Source organism: Micrasema longulum, unplaced genomic scaffold, assembly GCF_059751315.1.
Source record: "Micrasema longulum isolate JH-2025_06_02 unplaced genomic scaffold, ASM5975131v1 h1tg000707l, whole genome shotgun sequence".
NCBI lineage: Eukaryota > Metazoa > Arthropoda > Insecta > Trichoptera > Brachycentridae > Micrasema > Micrasema longulum.
This window is the reverse complement of record NW_028277903.1, coordinates 836,331-855,494: the sequence shown is the minus strand read 5'-3', so window position 1 is coordinate 855,494 and position 19,164 is coordinate 836,331. Positions and strand designations below refer to the sequence as shown.

The 19,164-nt window shown below is 33.5% G+C and overlaps 1 protein-coding gene across 2 annotated transcripts in view; it reads right to left on the bottom strand.

Annotated features, from left to right (window-relative positions):
- LOC148279537 (trehalase-like) overlaps positions 1-19,164 on the bottom strand; it is a 139,455-nt gene that overhangs the window by 100,751 nt on the left and 19,540 nt on the right. The gene's annotated exons all lie outside the window — the stretch shown is intronic.

Genomic DNA, 19,164 nt, shown 5'->3' with positions numbered 1-19,164 from the left:
TGGACATATCAAAATTGACATTAAATGCAAATTTTGAACACGTTAATAAAAAAATATCAAAAAAAATATTTTTCCTTAGTAGATTGAGAAATAAATTAAATAAAGATAATGCAGAACTAATTTACAAAACAATCATTCTTCCACATATAGATTACTGCTCAACAATATTATTTTTAGCAAACGAAGGAAATTTAAATAAACTAGAAATTTTACAAAATAAAGCGATGAGAATAGTTCTTAAGAAAAATAAATATAGCAATGTAAAAAAAATGAGAGATGAACTAAAATGGTTATCTGTAAGAAGGAGACTTAAATTTAATATGTTGATATTTATACATAAATTTTTTCACGATAAATTACCAAAATATTTTAAGGATAAAGTTGTCTTAAACGAAAATTGTCATGAATATGCTACTAGACAAAAGGATAAAATAAGACTACCATTATTGAAAAGAGCTGAGTCGCAAAATTGTTTGATGTATAAGGGTTTAAAAATGTATGATGAGATGCCTGAATGTATGAAGAATGAAAAGTGTCTGAAAGAATTTAAAAATAAATGTATAAGTTACTGTAAGGAAATGTAAATATATATAGATGATGTAAATGTACATAATAGTTTATATTAGTTTTAATATAAGCTAACTTAAGAAATAAATTTTAAAAAAATATTCACACCGGTTTTAGAATGTAAAATTTGTATAACAATGCTGGATGTTAAAACAAAAAATATTTACCTTGCCGTAGCAAGGATATGAAAGGATTCTTCTTACGAAGAATGAATGTCCGATAATTCAGCAAGACATCTGTATAAGAGAGAGCACCAAGATAAAACTCTAACGAGTTAAGTTAACTGTTTGTCAGCAGTTTATATCAGAAAAACTTGACTTAGGAGTACGTTCAAGAGCTGGTACCTGGGCTGGTATTCCGAAATTATTCCGCGTGTGACGTCTCAAATTATCTTCCGCTTATTCTCGGTCAGTTCTGCCGATTGGTCTGTTGAGGGAACGTAAACCGGAAATCTTTTACAACTCTCTTGTCGTAAATTGATTTATATGAACTAGTGACGTCGTTCAAAGTACTTCGTTTTTATTTATTTTTATTTTTTTTTCGTACATTTTCTAGAAACTTTGCCGTACAATTTCAACAACAACAACAACAAACCATCACGCCGTTTCTCCGTAGGGGTAGGCAGAGAGGATAGAACGCCATAAGACTCTATCTTGGCATACCGACCTCGCTTCCTCTACATTCATACATCTTCTTATGCACGCACGCCGATTATTCCTACTTTTGACATGTCCATCTTCAAGTATTTGATGGACTTGATCGTGCCATGTCTTTCTCGGTCTTCCTCGTTTTCTGCATCCATCAACATTTGCATCGTAGATCCTTTTAGTCGTTCTTTCGCTGTCCATTCGCTCTACATGTTCAAACCAACGCAGCACCCCTTTCTTAATTCTGTCAATAATGCATGTCTCAGCCTTACACACTTCACGGATCTCGACATTTGTGCACCTATCATACATCGTTTTACCACACATTCGCCTGAGGGATCGCATTTCGACAGCATTCAACCTACTTTCATCATTATTTTTCCAATTCCATACTTCGCTCCCATACATTAGAGTTGGAACTAGAACTCCATTGTGAACTGCTAGTTTAGCCTCCTGCGATGAACATTTGTTTGCCAAAGTAGATTTTAGTGCACCATTCACCCGTATTCATTCCGTACAATTTAATGCTCAAATTTTTATCGCGCAAAAGAAAACATTTTTTGTATCCAATTTTCCATAAGGTGGAGTTCCTCATTTCATCTGCTGTCTTCGGACGTGCGGTACACAAATATAAAAACTACTTTTTGAAAAAACAATCATTAAAATATTGACAAAACAAAATACACGACGTTTAGTAAAACCACAATGGGACAGCCTAAACAAAACCTTAAATTAATGGTATGGACAAATCATATCAACAATTTAATTAGCAAAGTGGCGACATTATCGAGTCTGTCTTTTAAAATCAAAAACTTTGTTCCAATAAAGGAAAAAAAATAATGTATGAAGCCTATGTAAAAACTAAAATATGTTATATGCAACTACTATGGGGAACAGGAAATCAAAATGACATAAACAGACTACAAAGACAGCAAAATAAAATATTAAAGTTAGTATATGACCTTCCCTATCTAACAGCAACTAAAGAACTTTTTGAACAAACTAAACAATTAAATGTAACTGAACTCTTTAAACTAGAATCCTTAAAATTTATTCATAAATTAGCCAATGACGTAATTGTAGACGAAGAATTAAAACTTGAAAAAAACTGTAGTAAACATGAACACAATACGAGAATATCAGAAAAATATCATTTGCAATCTTTTAAAACGAGAAAAGGACAATCGAGACTAATTTACCATGGACTGAAATTATACAATAAACTACCAGACAAAACTAAACAAAAGACTCAGACAACCTTTACAAAAGATGTTAAAAAAATTATTACTAACAGTAGAATGTGAATTTTAAAAGTGAAAATATTTTGTTAAATGTATGTAACCCGTAAGGGTTTATCGATGAAATTTAAATTTAAAAAAAAAAAAAAAAATATGCTCTGAAATACTTGAATCAGTACACCATATAACATATTTGGGAATAATTATTGATAAATATTTTAAATGGACAGAACACATAGAATATATATTATATAACACAAAAAAATAGAAAACTTTCCCATATCTTGAAGTCGATACGTAACATTATATTTTATGTAATTCAATTATATATAACTTATGGCATAATAGGATGGGGAGGCACTAATAAATCAATATTAAAACCTCTCAAATATTTGTGATCTTAGACATAAGGCAATTATATATTTTTAGAATAATATAGTTTGTGAAAGCAAATTATTCTACCAAATCCCAAAAGGAACACTCCCACTTTACAAGAAGTCAAACCAGAGGATGGGTCATGGGTCTACCACAAACTCTGAATTCGGGCAAAGAAATTTCAGGTTTCTGGGCCCCAAAATATTCAATATGTTATTCGAACATTGCAAAACCGTGACCCGGATTTATTAAAATAATTTTGTAAAAAACGGTTACTGGATTTAGGTAGAGAAAAATTGGAAAACATTCTCAAAAACATTCTAAAATAAAAAATGCTATTTAAATATCGTATAACTTTTTAATGAATCAAGTTGTAGGTAGTAATGTAATTTATTATTGTTATCAAAAACATTTTCACTTTGTGGTATGACATTTTACACTTATTTGTCTATAAATTTGTATAAACCACTTAATTTTTTTAAAATTACACTTCGACCGGTTTTGAGGGTACTACCTCATCGTCAGGAATTTAACTCCTGACGATCCTGATTCCTGACGATGAGGTAGTAACCTCGAAACCGGTCGAAGTGTAATTTTAAAAAAATTAAGTGGTTTATACAAATTTATAAACAAATAAGTGTAGTAATGTAATTGTTTATTTTGCATAAAAATGCCTGCCTTAAAACAGGTTGTACCTAGTTAGGCAGACAACATGATAAAATATTTATAAAGAGATGATTTGAATTCACAGAGACTCGAGTTTAAAATGTCGATATGAGAGGTACATTCGCTTCCTAGTGCTAAAAATATGTCATATTTAGTGGAAACTACCGGAATGTATGTAAATTATTACTCTTGTACCCGGAATAATGAAAAAAACATGTTTTTCAGAAACATCGCAGGAAAATATTACCATGTCAATACGTGATGTAATTATTTTCATTGTGGTGTGTATATGGGTACGACTTCAGAATACATGCATAAGATACATTTTTGGTCTTAGAAAATATGGCCACATTTCTGATTATCGTAGGCAACTGAAATGGCTTAGTGGCAAGAATATTGGGTAGCCTCTTCCCAAGCCAAGGGTAAACATCTTTTCCAACTGAAACCAAATGTAACAGAAAAGCCTTGGTTTTCCAAAGTGATTCTGAACAAGTTTGAGACATCCTCCATATGCAGAATGCGCATTGGGCACTGCTGCAATGGTTCTCACCTGTTCAGAATCCATGTCCGGGACTCTGCCGTTTGCGAATGTCAGCTAGATGAGGAAGATTTAAACCATATTATTTTTGGATGCCCCATAAATGATTGTTATCCTGATTTCCTATCCGACCTCTCTGATATTAATATCCCATTCCCTATTCATATTCTAGCTCTCCTGTCCCCACCCAATAAACTTGTATTTAAAATCCTATGTAAATATCTAGTTGTAAATGGTGTAAAGCTGTAAATATGTTTTATTATTATATGTATATATTATATTAAATACTAACATACTAACTTGTACATATTATATTACTAACACATGTGTATATATGTAAAAAAAAAAAACAAAAATACTCGACACTGGCCAGAACACCCGAGTTGAGATGTGAAAAAGCCATGAAAAAACGAAGAAGAAGAAATGGCTCAAAATTAGACAGCGGAGAGACCATCACTCCCTCTCACTTCTGTTCAATGTACTTCATAGTCCTAACGCTCCTATATACCTGCGTAAAAAAATTCAACGATTATCAGTTCATGGTTTGTTTCTTCGTTCTAATACTCAAGGCACTCTCTTAATACCCATCTACAATTCCTCTTTCTTCTCTAACTCATAGTGTCCATGCGGCTTGACTGTGAAATCATCTCCCATCCACCACCAAAGATGTTACTACATTATCTCTGTATAAATCACGTCTGAAGAAACATCACCTTTCTCTTCCTTAATCTCTCCTCCTTTCCTTTTTCCTCTTTTTTCATTTTTCCCATTGAGCAATAGTTTTGATTTAAGGTATTTTATAAACAAATACGTTTATTTCTATTTTTGTACATCTTTGGCTTTTTAATCTTTTTTTCTATTGAATATGTTCTGTAACTTGAATTATAAAAATAAAACTTCGATTTTATTAGTTGGTTGGAAGAAATTACCATTTGGCAATAAGCCCGCCAATTTACAAATAACAATATGTACAAAAAGTCAAATAGATATAAATATATATGTATACATAAGATTGAAAATTGTTTATACGCCCTATAGCTTAGGTAAGAAAATCAGTCCAATTAAATTTTATAATGTGCATTAAACCTGATTAAATAAGCACCTAAGGGCGTAAGTTGCACATTGTTTTGTAATAAATGGGAAGCATTGTTTTAATAAGCCATTGTTTTCGTCAATATTAGCCAGGCGCTCAACGGAATCAGTTCCGCGGAGTGTAACCCTTTTGCATTTCGGTAGTTTTAAAACGAAATCATTAATGTGATTAATTTATATCTTTACTAACAAAACAATAATTTTATCAATATAGATAAATAACAAAATGTTCAGACTAACTTCAAACCTCGGTTGAGGGCCAAAAGTAGTAAGGAATATTTTTTTAAATAATTTTTACGTTCAATGTGATCCAAAATGCAACTTTTAAGACCCCTTTCACTTTGATGTTTTAAAAAAAACTTCATACAGCATCGGCCCACTCAAAAAAACACCCATATGCATACGTACAAACACACATATATATATATATATATATATTTAATAGACACTATAATAATAAATATGTACATCTCCCTCCCCCTCTTTATCCTCTCTTCATGCATCCTTGTCCTAATCCCGCCCCATTTACAATAACTATTTATTTAAAAAAAATGTATTTTCTTTAATTATTTTTAAAAATACGTATCGGAAAATAACATTTTTATATGTATAAACTTATATGTATACATATATATATAAAATACATGTATCAGTACTTTCTTTACTAACGTCATCACTTTGTGGAAATCTGATATTGGTTTTTAGTTTATACAATATATCTGTTTGTTTACTGTAAATATGTACGTAGAATGCCTAAAAATTATATTTTAAATAGGCTTCGGTAGTGAAAAGTGCTCACTTCAAAGCGATTATAAACTCCAAAAAATCTCAATTCAAGCAAAAAATGCTCGCTTGAACATGAATTTTGTATGACTTTTGGAAATCACCTAGACGGTACGCTTAACGATCGTCTGTATGTATCTACCGATTGACAACAAATCCGGCTCCTTTTATGTCTCGATATCTTTACTCAGAAAGATAGTAAAACAGATGGAAATAATATCATAACTAAATAAATATTTTACAGTGGCAACTTTCTAACGCTTAGATGCTCTTTTATGCTAATAGGGCCGAATCTAGCGACATTATTTTTTGCATCTAGCCGCTCGTTTCCAAAACTGACAGTAATGTCAGAATTAATTCGACTTCAAAATTTACTTATTTCTCTCTCATATTTTTAAGAAAAAAAGTGCCACCCTCAAAACGATTAAAAATTTAAGTAAAGCGTAATCAAAGGAGAAAATTGCTCGGCGGGGCAAAATTTTTGCCACTTTCAATGCGTAGATAAAAGTATCGAGGGGTTCTAGACCCGTCGATGCAAACAGATGTACTTACATCAAAACTTGATGGTGGGGGTATCGGTAGCGTATCTTAGTATTCGGTCGGGTGAATTTTTATTTTTAACTATGACGTCATACGGAAGCTATGTCATTTTAGTGCGTAGATATGTGTGCCGTGACGTACGCTTCCCCTTGTTTCATATCGATGTACCTTCCCAAAACTTGAAGGTGGGGGTCGGTAGTGTATCTTAATGTGATTAAATGTGATTTTTCTCAAGCCTGGGTGCTCTGTGATGTAATTCACCACTGTAATTAGGTCTCCTGGCCTGTTGTGGTGCAAAAAAAATTAAAAAATCTTCGTAATCGCTAGAGATAATTTATCTTCAACTATAGCGTCAAGGTGAAGCTACGACAAGGCCTCTAAATTTTTTTTTTTATTTTTTTTTTTTTATTTAAATCTTAAAGTAGGGCACACACATCATACATATTGTTATGTGTGTTCTAATAATAACATTACAGATATATTTAATTTATAAATTGTTTATCACATATGTCTTGACCATTATTTTAAATTTTGATATGTTTTTTTCTTCATAAATATTTTTTTCCATTTCGTAATACTTTTTAATTGCTTTAAATAAAATTGAATTTTGTGACTTTGCCTTTTTCCTAAATGGAAGTCTAATTTTGTTCTTTTCTCTAGTATTGTGATCGTGTTCATGCTGGTTCCGATCAATTTTTTTCCAAAATTCTGTTTTTTTATTAGAGTTTATAATTTTATGAACAAATATCATTGTATTGTAAAATATTCTTTGTTTATATGTTAATAATTTCATTTCATTTACCATCGACTTTACCCTCGTATAATTTGTACAACATATCGCGTCATTTTTGAGTAACTACTCTTTACGTCTCAGACTTGTGGTTATTGACCGTAAGATATGGAATATGATTATGATTTTTTTTAGTTGATAGTTAAAAAGAAGGTTATCTTAATGATGGAAAAAAATGGCTAAAAGGGTTATGGTTAAATAGAAGATTTTCCAATTTTTCATCAGATACTTATCTTTTGTGGGTTATTTGCGCAATACAAACAAAAAAATGGCTTTGACCCGCATTGAAGTTTGCCAAGTAGCGGTAAGCGCTTTTGCCTACAACGTAAGAGGCCTCGTGTTCGATACCCGGAAAGGTTGACATGATTTTTTCAAATAATTATTAGTGGCATTATTACTGCATTATTATTGGCGGCCTCCGTGGTGTAGTGGTCAAGACGCTTGACTCACAGACGGAAGGTTCCGGGTTCGATTCCCGGTGAGAACACAAAAATTAAAAGTGATTTTTCTCAAGCCTGGGTGTTCTGTGATGTAATTCACCGCTGTAATTGGGCCTCCTGGCCTGTTGTGGTGCAAAAATAAAAAAATAAAATAATATAAAATTAAAAAAAACGGATATTACTGGCAGTGCACAACGGAGTTTTAGTCCTAACACTTATGTATGGAAGTGAAACATGGAACTGGCAGAGGAAGGATGAAAGCCGAGTGAACGCGGTTGAAATGCGATATCTTAGACGAATGTGTAGGAAATCAATGTATGACAGGGTTACGAATGATGAAATCAGGCGAGAGTGTAAATCTGAGTCAAGTATAATTGATAAGATTAAGAAAGAGTCTCTGAGATGGTTTGGTCACGTAGAACGAATGGACGACGAAAGAATGGTATAACAAGTACATATATATGGCGAAATGAACGGCAACGTGAGACGAGGACGACCAAGGAAGACGTGGCACGATCAGATAAACCAAAATCTTAAGTCTGGTCATGTCAAAAGCAGACAGAACCGAAGGGCATGTATGACAAGATGTATGAATGTGGAAGAAGCTAGGATTGTATGCCAGGATAGACGTGTGTGGCGGTCCATTCTCTCTGCCTACCCACGTCTACGGGGAAATGGCGTAATGGTAGTAGTAGTAGTTATTATTAAAGGCGTGATTTAACCTATCAATACTCTTCAGTAAAATTTTAACGTTCATCTCTCAGGCGAATGTGTGGTAAAGCGTTGTATGATAGATGCACAATTACTGTCGAGATCCGTGCATTGCGTAAGCCTGTGACGTGCGACTTATGGATTTTTTTCTCGAGGTACCTTATCGGGTCCCCTCGACATTGGCGATCACGAAAGCGAAAGCTTATTAAAAACATGAGAGTTTTTTACACTTTTATCACAGAAGCCTATTTAAAACAATAAAACGCTTTGTACTACAGCCAATCTGCCAAAAAAAATGGATTTTTTACCCTTGAAAATAGACGCACTAAATCTGAATTATGCTATTTACATAAATTATTAAATAATAAAGTAGACTCTTTTAACCTACTCTCCAAAATTAATCTTAATGTCCCCTTTCGTGTGACAAGCAATTAGTATTTATTCCATCTGCCAGTCTGTAGCACTAACTATGCACAACATTCTTTCCTCTATCGTTCTTGCTCTAACTATAATGCTTTACAACAGAGATGAAGAACATTTAAGAGAAGGTAATACAGAAGTCTAGACATCTACAGGGCTTATGACCTGTCAACGGCTGGTTTAAGTGGCCACTTTACACACTGTGTAAAATTCACCATTCTGCCCATATTTGAACATCTATATTCCTAGATGCCGAGACTTCTATATTACCTTCTCTTAATGTTCGTCATCTCTGGTGTAATATGTTACTATAAAAAGCTCCTCAGGGAGTTGAATCCAGTCCTTGTCTACAAAAATTTGGACAAACTCAAAATATTGTGTATAATGTTTTGTTTTCATCAATTGATATATTTAACACGCCCCTTAATTTATTTAAAAATAAATTAAGACTCATTATTTTTGGCTGCGATACGACCCCACTTGCTATTTAATGATGCTCACATTTACACACACCTGAACACTTACTCCCACACTAATACACATAAACACACATCTACACTTACTCTCATACAAATACACATAAACACATCTTTTTGTAACAATGTTTGATTATGTCCAAATGCTTGCAGACTGGCTGGATTTCCTCCCTAGAGATAATGACAGGTCATAAGCCCTGTAAATGCCTAGACTTCCATATTCCCTTCTCAAAATATTTTTTTCCCTCTCTGTTAAATAAATTTTAACATCTTTTTGTTGTACCACAATTTAATATTTATGATTCTTATTTATAAACTTCACTGGTCTTTCTTGAAACCTTCTTTTTTATGTTATTACATTACTGTCGACTGTTTGTTTCTTTAAAATAAATAAATAAATAATAAAATATAAATGAGAGCTATTTTAATTTTAATGAAGTAAAGAACGCAGACTAAATTTTCGGGGTCATTCATTGGTTGCATTCGATCTTATGCCATCGAGATGACAAGCCGGTAGAAGACAGGCGCCGTGGCGCAGTTGGTTAGACGGCCAACTGTGAAACTGGCGTCGCAGGTTCGATTCCCGCCAGTTGCAAAAAAAAACAAAAAAGGTTCTTTTCTCAATTGCTCTGGGTGTTGTGGTGTATTTTACATTATGTCCTTCCAAATCCCCTCTATCCCACCTGCTGACAAGCCTCAACTTTAAATAACTAAAGAAAATAAAAAAACATAACGAGGTAGATGCAGATAGCAAATTTTTACCGGACACGGAGCTATGAGAAGTTATCTATATGGGTTTTAATTAAGGAATGATGACTATTGTCCATGCGATGATATTTCTTCACAGAGTATCGAACATCTGTTATTTCAGTGCCCATTTTTCAGTTTGCAACGACATAATCTTGAAGCAGAAAGCAGGAAAGATGGAATATCCTTAACAGATATCCACACGGTAGTTAAAAGTAGTTATCACGCGCTATTGTTCTTGAACTTTGCAACAATGGTGATTGGACTCATAAAGGTAATAAACCAAAATCAGTGATCGAACATCCCATTTCCAAGAAAAACAAAAACGATTTTTTCCGAGTACCTTAGCCTTGTACATGACACGTAAGGCTACTAAATACAGGGGTCCAAATACGTATAGTAAAAATTAAAATAAGATGCAGATAGCACAGAAGTTAAATATACCGTCTCGATATGTACAGATGAAGACATCATTCATAATCGAGGCCCTGGAACGAGAGCGAAATACGATTTTGATTGTGTTAAGCTAGGGTTTCCTAGGACAGCGGTGCTCGTATCTTAACGGCCGTAGTGAACGGTGATGCGGTAGACAGCCGTCGTAACGTCGACTAGAGAGTGGTTTCCTAGTGAAACGGTGTTAAATGGTGTTGATAACACCGTTTTCCTAGGAAACCACACTCTAGTGATCGTTACGACGGCTGTCCACCGCATCACCGTTCACTACGGCCGTTAAAATACGGGCACCGCTGTCCTAGGAAACCCTAGTTTTAGAGTAAGATGGGTATATGACAAACGAACGAACGAACAAAACGAAATTGTGACGAAATGAGCCTGCAGAACACATGATTTTACAGCTGCGAATTCGTCATTATAATAAAATACAGTAAATATTGCAACGTCGCATTACAATGAAACCCGTGCCAGAGTTTGAAGAATAATAATTAATAATTTGTGTCTAAGAAATAGCGGGTTATTTTCCACACTACGTTGCCATTTTATATTTAACCCTTATACTGCTAAACAACGATATATCGTTGTTGTTAATCCCTATCATAAAGTTCTAACTAGACTGATGCTGACGTCATAATCCCCAAAAGGGTAAATGAATTCGGGAACTGCTTGTTGCACTTAACCGTCAGTGGTATAAAACATTTTCAAAACATTAAAATTACTTATTCGACGGGTTATTATTTAGTTTCGTACATATTTCAGCCCTACGGAAAATTTTATACAAAAAATGTTTTCTTACGCTCAGTAAAAATTTGAGCATTAAATTGTACGGCAAAGTTTCTTGAAAATGAATAAAAAATCATTGAAAATATTTTAATGAAAACGAACAACTTTGAACGACGTCACTTGTTCATATGAATCAATCAATGATAAGAGGGTTGTGTAAGATTTCCGGTTTGCTAATCGTCAATGGACCAATCAACAGAACTAACCGAGAAGAAGCGGAAGAGAACTTGCGACGTCACACGCGGATTAATGTCAGAAATACAAAACTTTAAAAGATCGTAGCGCTGATAATACGATACATAAAAATTGAAAAAAAAAGCTTTGTCTATTAACATTTTTTTTTTAAAAACCACTAAACATCCTCATTATAAATTTACTTATGATGTTTAAATTCGCAGTGCTTTAAAGAAAAGAGAAACGACTAAACACAGGAAACTTCTAGCTAGTCAGGACCTGAAACAGTGACCTTTTTTACAATTCAAAAACAGTGAAATAAAAAATTAATCAATATTAATAGTTAGATTTTTAATCACTTATATGATATTTGAGGAAAATAATTATATTTGGTGTTTTCCCCGCTATTAAACCCGATTCAGTGATTACGAAAATATTGATGTACTTCCGTAATGAATAACTAATTGAATACTTTACCTTTGATATAATAACTCTTATCTAATGAGGTCCTTATATCACCGGAAAACCCCATAATTAAGAATATAAACAAATAAGTAAAGAGCCATAAAACATAAAAATAATTCACCATGGAACCTAATGATTGTCAATTAGGACGTCTGAATATTAAAAAATTCATTTGTTAATTTATTATAATGGGTACCCACAGTAATGGGAAATCAAAATGTTTTAGCTGTTCATTACCTAATGATTATTAATCTACTAACAAAACGTAATTATTACCATACAAACTCTATTTTACAAACTATTCTACAAACAAAACGTAAATGAGGTATATCAGCTCGATATTGATCCAAAAATACTTCAGAAAAAGCTTCTTCGATTTCGTGCTCTTCGTAAGAGTCATATTATAAATTATTATCACTATCACTTAAAAAAATATCGTTATTGTCTTATTCACTTTCGGAATAGGTTGAGCTGCTAAGCCTCCGAGTTTCTCGGCGAGGTACTATTATTTCTTTATCACTTTTACTATCCGTTATCATTTTGAATGATATATTTTGTAAATTTATTCATAATAAAAAGGACGCTTTGCAGAGTTAAATTGTCAGAGTAACAAAGTAAGATTAAAAATATATATAAATGTAAAAAATATGTAATTTACCTCAGCTGTTTTTAATTTCAGTAACTGTTGTCTATCTCGCTCAATCCATTATGCGTGAACTAGCTATTAGTGAAACGGAATATTTTTCTTAGAAGAGATATCAATTTGTGAGACAGTTGTACAAAAAAATTTTTTTTTTTAAATTAAAATTATATTATAACAACTATCAAGAAATAATATCACTTCTTTGTACATTTACCGGTTACCTTTAAGTTTCAATCTAAATAACTCCCTACAAACATTTGGACATACTCAAAATATTGTTTATAAAAATAACTTGCATAAAAAATTAAAAGAAATTTTAGGCATTACCTAGGAGGTGAAATAATTTATCCAGATGAAACTCACCGACATCAATAAAGGTTTCAGCTCTTTAAGTTTGCAAAAGTCATTAGATGGAAGAGTTGAGGTAATGTAAAAATAATCATGAATGTGGATGTGCAAACATACCCAGAATAGTGAATATTTCGCACTGTGTAAAGTGGTCATTTAAACCAGCCAATTACAGATCATAAGTCCTGTAAATGCCTAGACTTCCATATTCCCTTGGCAAAAATGTTTTTTCTCTCTGTTGCAACAAATTTCAAGATATATTTTACTCAATTTTTCTTTAGATGTATTGATGGAATTGGTAGGTTTGATAATATATAACAGAGCACTTTGCCCCGCAATCAACAAAAAAACTATCATAATTATTTCGTTTCAATAATAACAATGCGCCTTGAGATTGCAGTACGAGATCAGTTTGTTTGTTTTTATTTTCAATTAAGAAAGGGTTTACAACCGCTGTACGAAAATTGTCTATTTGCGGCACGAATTGTCTATCTTGCTCACTCCATTGGGCTTGAATTAGATATTTATGAAATGGAAGATTTTTCTTGGAATTGCTATTAATTGACTAAACAGTAGTGTGTTTGGAAAACAACGTATTCGATAAAATATTTTTTAAATGTATAAATAAGAGGATTTCTGATTAGATTCTTGAAAAACTGCGTAGCAGCGTAAGGGTTAACCCTTACGCTGCTACGCAGTTTTACAAGAATCTAATCAGAAATCCTCTTATTTATACATTTTAAAAATATTTTATCGAATACGTTGTTTTCCAAACACACTACTGTTTTATCAATTAACAGCAATTCCAAGAAAAATCTTCCATTTCATAAATATCTAATTCAAGCCCAATAGAGTGAGCAAGATAGACAATTCGTGCCGAAAATATACAATTTTCGTACAGCGGTTGTAAACCCTTTCTTAATTGAAAATAAAAACAAACAAAACTGATCTCGTACTGCAATCTCAAGGCTCATTGTTATTATTGAAACGAAATAATTATGATAGTTTTTTTGTTGATTGCGGGGCAAAGTGCTCTGTTATATATTATCAAAACTACCACTTCCATCAATGCATCTAAACAAAAATTGAGTAAAATATATCTTGAAATTTGTTGCAACAGAGAGGGAAAACATTTTTGCCAAGGGAATATGGAAGTCTAGGCATTTACAGAACTTATGATCTGTCATTGGCTGGTTTAAATCACCACTTTACACACTGCGAAATATTCACTATTCTGGGTATGTTTACACATCCACATTCATGATTATTTTTACATTACCTCAACTCTTCCATCTGTTGACTTTTGCAAACTAAAAGAGCTGAAACCTTTATTGATGTCGGTGAGTTTCACCTGGATAAACTATTTCACCTCTTAGGTAATGCCTACAAACACTTTAAATTTTTTATGCAAGTTATTTTAATCAACAATATTTTGAGTATGTCCAAATGTTTGTAGGGAGTTATTTAGACTGAAACTTAAAGGTAACCGGTAAATTTACTAAGAAGTGATATTATTTCTTGGTAGTTGTTATAATATAATTTTAATTTGAAAAAAATAATGTTTTTGTACAACTGTCTCACAAATTGATATCACTTATAAGAAAAATATTCCGTTACACTAATAGCTAGTTCACGCATAATGGATTGAGCGAGATAGACAACAGTTGCCGAAATTACAAACAGCTGAGGTAAATTACATATTTTTTACATTTATATATATTTTTAATCTTACTTTGTTACTCTAACTAACAATTTAACTCTGCAAAGCGTCCTTTTTATTATGAATAAATTTACGAAATATATCATTCAAAATGATAACGGATAGTGAAAGTGATAAAGAAGTTCAGTCATATCACTCCACTACTTCGGGAACTACACTGGCTACGTTTTCCACAGAGGGTCGAATACAAACTCTGTTGGCTTATGTATAAGTCACTGCACAACTCTGCTCCGGAATATCTAAGGGAACAATGCATTTCAGATGAACTAGCTGACAGGCGTCTCACGCTTAGATCAGCTACGTCTACGGCGAGAGGAAAAGTTATTATACCTCTACGCAAGCAGCGCACTAAATTTAGTGAACACGCATTTGCGGTCGCAGGCCCTATGGCATGGAATGCTCTCCCAGCAGAGGTGCGAGGCTGTGAAAGTGAAGTGATGTTTCGGAAAAAACTAAAAACCCACTTGTTCTCTAAATCATTTGAATAAATCCGTAGCATGTGACAACTAAATAAATTATTTTAATTAAATTACAAATTTAAAAGCTTCAATTAAATTAATTTAACAATAAAATCACTATATAAAGCGCCCTTGAGGTATTTATTACGAAAATGGCGCTATATAAGTTATACATAATAATAATAATAAAAAAGAAATAATAGTACCTCGCCGAGAAACTCGGAGGCTTAGCAGCTCAACCTATTCCGAAAGTGAATTAGACAATAACGATATTTTTTTAAGTGATAGTGATAATAATTTATAATATGACTCTTACGAAGAGCACGAAATCAAAGAAGATTTTTCTGAAGTATTTTTGGATCAATATCGAGCTGATATACCTCATTTACGTTTTGTTTGTAGAATAGTTTGTAGAATAGAGTTTGTATAGTAATAATTACGTTTTGTTAGTAGAGTAATAATTACTACCTAATGAACAGCTAAAACATTTTGATTTCCCATTACTGTGGGTACCCATTATAATAAATGAACAAATGATTTTTTTAATATTCAAACGTCCTAATTGACAATCATTAGGTTCCATGGTGAATTATTTTTATGTTTTATGGCTCTTTACTTATTTGTTTATATTCCTAATTATGGGGTTTTCCGGTGATATAGGGACCTCACTAGATAAGAGTTATTATATTAAAGGTAAAGTATTCAATTAGTTATTCATTACGGAAGTACATCAATATTTTCGTAATCACTGAATCGGGTTTAATAGTGGGGAAAACACCAAATATAATTATTTTCCTCAAATATCATATAAGTGATTCAAAATCTAACTATTAACATAGATTTATTTTTTTCACTGTTTTTGGAATGTAAAAAAGTTCACTGTTTCAGGTCCCGACTAGCTAGAAGTTTCCTGTGTTTAGTCGTTTCTCTTTTCTTAAAAGCACTGCAAATTTAAACATCATAAGTAAATTTATAATGAGGATGTTTAGTGGTTTTAAAAAAAAAAAATGTTTTTAGACAAAGATTTTTTTTTTCAATTTTTTTGTATGGTATTATCAGCGCTACGGTCATTTAAAGTTTTGTATTTCTTACATTAATCCGCGTGTGACGTCGCAAGTTCTCTTCCGCTTCTTCTCGGTTAGTTCTGTTGATTGGTCCATTGACGATTAGCAAACCGGAAATCTTACACAACCCTCTTATCATAGGTTGATTCATATGAACAAGTGACGTCGTTCAAAGCTGTTCGTTTTTATTAAAATATTCATTAAAATATTCATTAAAATATTTTAAATGATTTTTCATTCATTTTCAAGAAACTTTACTGTACAATTTAATGCTTAAATTTTTACTGCGCGTAAGAAAACATTTTTTGTATTAAATTTTTCGTAGGGCTGAAATAGGTACGAAACTAAATAATAACCCGTCGAATAAGTAATTTTTATGTTTTGAAAATGTTTTATACCACTGACGGTTAAGTGCAACAAGCAGTTCCCGAATTCATTTACCCTTTTGGGGATTATGACGTCAGCATCAGTCTAGTTAGAACTTTATGATAGGGATTAACAACAACGATATATCGTTGTTTAGCAGTATAAGGGTTAAGGACCGAACCCACTAACCTGACAGTAACGTCAGTTAGATTTTTTAACTCAGCACCACATAGTAACGATTGCTTATCACTTCCCTATCAGCAACATGTGAATAGGGCACTACGTATGTACACTATTTTTATATAATTATTAGCAGGCAGTCTTCGCTGTAATGCTATAATGAATCTTCTCGTGTGGGGAGAAAATACATTCGAGGATTCAACAATGTTTTGAGTTTGTCCAAATGCTTGCAGACTGGCTGGATTTTCTCCGTAGGGAGTTGTTCATATTTAAATTTGTTGCAACAGAGAGAAAAACATTTTTGAGAAGGGAATATGGGAGTCTGGGCATTTACAGGGCTTATGACTTGTCATTGGCTGGTTTAAGTGGCCACTTTACACACTGTGCAGTAGTGTGCAGACAGGCGCCTTGGCGCGGTTGGCGCATCTGTTGATGTTTGTGAAGTTAAAGAGCTGAAACCTTTATTTATGCGGGTGAGATTCATCTAATTGAATTATTTCACCTGCATACTAGGCAACGCCTGAAAATATAATTTTTTCAATTACTGTATTTCTTCATGGACCAGGTGGATTTATCAAAAATATCTTGAGTTGGTCCAAATTTTTGTAGACAAGGACTGAAACATCAACAGATAAAAGAATGGAAGTGATATAGATCTTCGAATATGGACAGAATGGTGAATGTTACACGGTGTGTAAAGTGGCCACCTTATTTATGTTTGAACATCATTGTACAAAGTACATTGTTTCTATTAAATTAAAAAAGTTTTAATTAATTTGTATCTATACATAATCACTTTGTTAGGCGCCCTTGAGGTATAATATTACGAAAATGGCGCTATATAAGTTATCCATAATAATAATAATAACAATTTTGGGTATGCGGTGGTTTGACTTTGCAGGAATGAAGTAATAAGATAACGAACGGACGCAGCAAACTCCGCTGACAACTGTCATCATACAGTTGGCTGGGCCATATACTGCGGATGCCTCCCGAGAGCGTTAACCACGCTTGCCTACTTAACAAGGCATCGGGTTCTCGACGTCCTATACGTCCACTGCTGACTGTTCGAAGGCAGTTTATGTCAGAACTACGGGACGCGAACCTGGCTTGGGAGGACGCACAGGAGCTGGCAGTCGACAGAGATGGATGGAGGCTTTTTGTGGACACCACATGCTCCAACTAGAGACCGGACATGGAATGATGATAATGATGATAAAGTACTAAATAAATCAAAAAAAACTACTACTACTACTACTACTACCATCACGCCATTTCCCCGTAGGGGTAGGCAGAGAGAATGGACCGCCACACACGTCTATCCTGGCATACACTCCTAGCCTCTTCCACATTCATACATCTTGTCATACATGCCCTTCGGTTCTGTCTGCTTTTGACATGACCAGACTTAAGATTTTGGTTTATCTGATCATGCCACGTCTTCCTTGGTCGTCCTCGTCTAACGTTGCCGTTCATTTTTGCCATATAAACTTGTTTTACCATTCTCTCGTCGTCCATTCGTTCTACGTGACCAAACCATCTCAGAGACCCTTTCTTAATCTTATCAATTATACTTGTCTCAGATTTACACTTTCGCCTGATTTCATCATTCGTAACCCTGTCATACATTGATTTCCCACACATTCGTCTAAAGCAAAAAAAAAATATGTGTAATATTATTAGCGCTTTGTTTTTTTTTTTTAATTACTTCGCGTGTGACGTCTCAAATTCTCTTTTTTTCTTCTCTATAAGTTCTGCTGATTGGTCAGTTGAATAACCGTAAACCGGTAATCTAACACAACTTTCTTATCATTGGTTGATTCGGAAGAACTAGTGACGTCATTCAAAATAGTTCGTTTTTATTAAAATATTTTTCATACATTTTCAAGAAACTGCGCTGTACAATTTAATACTCCTTTCATATCCGATTTCCTGTAGGGCTGAACTTCCTTATTGACAGTTCCATATAATCATAATTAATATATTACAAAAGAGACAAAAAATATTTTATAGAAGTCTAAGCATTTACAGGGCTTATGATCTGTGACTGGTTGGTTTAAGTGGTAATTTTACACACTTTGAAACATTCACTATTCTGTCTATGTTTGAGCATCTGTAATTTTATAATTATTACCGACCGGTTTCAGAGCAACGTGTGTATATTCTATTTTTAATCATACATCGATAAAGGCACACGTGTTACTCCGAAACCGGTCGATAATAAAATAAAAAAATGTATTTTAATTTGAATATTTTTTATGATGAGTGGGTTTAGGGTTTACGTAGCGCCAGGCCCCTCGAACGGCGGCCCCCGATTGGCCGAGATCCGCGCCCTGCGGTTGGCCGGCGCGGTCGCGCCTTCGTGACGTCACGGCCGCCCGCAAAAGGAAAACTGGTTCTGAGAAAACTGCCGCGGCATATGCACGTCGTTTGCGGACAGATACGCGCTATTAAGGTCAAAAATCGTTTGACGGGGTGAC